Below are 2,016 nucleotides of genomic sequence, written 5' to 3'. Positions count from 1 at the left end.
AAGGAAAACACAGGCTGTTGTTTCAGGAAGTCTTCAGAGGAGGATATGTTGCAGGCAGCCTTGATGGCTTTCGACATTTTTCATCAGAAAGCTTCCAATCCAGTGATGTAGTTTTATGACATTTCTCCCCGTTTTATTTAATAATGAACCCAAGAGTTCTATTACCAAATATTGATTTTTTTCTTCCATTCCCCTCCTAGGTTTTATGTCTAAATACAAAATATATACTCTTTCTCATGTGATTTGAGGAAAATCCTTCATGTAAATCACAATGTGGTGATGTTATGGCCTGTCATTATAATGGAAGGAGTGAGGTGCTAAGAACAACTGGGAACTATTTATAGCTAAGCCTACCTGCCTTTTTCTCAGTCTTTCTTGTTAGAAACAACTTCAAAATGCACTCTTCCATGACTTTTGAGGCAAAAAAAAAATGTGTGTATAATCACCTTCCCTTCTGAACTGGGGTCATCTTGAGGAAGAGCCACTAGCTGCCTTGGGCTGCTAAGCCCTGTCCAAGGCTGGCCTGGGTTTGCGTGGCATCTGCTCACAAGCTTGGCCATCCTAGGTGATAGCCTTGCAGGTGTTCCACGAGAGCCTTTCCATTCTCTTTAGGCCTTCCTCGTGCATTAACTGAAAACAGTATTTTATGTCAGTTTCCTCTAAAGGAGAAAAGAAAGGGTTTTTTTTTTGAGAAATAAGATGAAAATAAAAAGCCAGCACTCTGTATTGCCATAACTCCCTCATACCTGGGAGATGAAAGGTTCTTGAGTCCAGTTAGTCTTCCTCTTCTAATGGCTCCCAGTTGAAGAATGGAGAAAATTCCATCATTTCTGTCCAAAGGAGTGACAGAAGAGTAGAACTATGTACTGGTATGGACCACATGGTGACCAAGGGTGTGTGACAAAGTTCAAGCATTTCAACACTGCAGACCACACTTCTCCAGCACCCTTTATTTTCATTTTTAATGATTCTCAATATCAATGCCTTTCCCTTTGGGAAACTTTTTGTGGGCTTTGGTAAAGGATAAAAAATGTGTACAATGTTAGCCTCTCTAAACAAAATAATTCTTTGGGAAAAAAATCCCCACCACCGTGGAACCAGGAATTCCATTGTGCCCGCCTAATTATACCAAGGTCAGGAAAGTTAGAGATTCACTAGACACACCTGATCCCCAGGATGAAATGCCTACAGTCAAGATCCAGAGCCTGAGGCCATGAAAGGCAAGAGTTCAGTAAATAAATACAGAGAAATCAGAATGGTACAGTACAATGGAAAAAGAGTAAGATATCACAACCTTCCCTTTTAGAATTATGAGGGGAACAGGTCCATAGAGTAAGACTAAGAAACTGTAGTATTCCCAAGGTCAGGCATTTGGATAAAGGTCTTCATTTCCCTGGGGAGCTTGAGGAAAGTTCCTGCTTGAAAAAGCAACCAGTCTTTTTATCTCTAGTAAGAGAAACTGGTGCCTATTGTCAAGGTCAGTGCTAGCTACCTCAACTCCTGGTCTCAAGTCAAACCCCAGATCACAAGTCCCTTGTCTCCTATTTAATCCTACTGTATAAAAGGTGTGATCTTTTCTCAATTAAAGGCGCCTGGCAGCCATCCTGATTTACCCTTGGATAGTGTGGCTCCTTCCCCCTCCCCACTGACTCCATGCATACTCTTTCGACCTCAACTCCTTGTTGCTGAAGCAGGTCCCCAGCAGGGTACCAATATTTAATATAGACATGTAGTTCTTCATAATATAGATATGTAGCTCTCACAACAGCCCTCTGACACGAGCCAAGCACCTTCTCCCATCTACTCCCATCTCTCCCATGTGTTGACAAGGGTAGTAAAGGAGATGTTAACAGGTGTTGAGGTGCCCAGGAGCTTGAAAGAGAGTCCTTATCTCACTCAGTCTCAGCAGTAGGAGATAAAAGAGTGGGTTACTAGTTTCTCAAGATTTCTTAGAAACACAATTTAAATAACGTATCACCTTCTTCTGAATGTATCATTTGACAAACAGGATGATTC

This window comes from Microtus oregoni, unplaced genomic scaffold, assembly GCF_018167655.1.
Source record: "Microtus oregoni isolate MIOR12 unplaced genomic scaffold, Mior012 000011F_ref0000422, whole genome shotgun sequence".
Lineage (NCBI taxonomy): Eukaryota > Metazoa > Chordata > Mammalia > Rodentia > Cricetidae > Microtus > Microtus oregoni.
Note: the sequence above shows the minus strand (reverse complement) of the source record.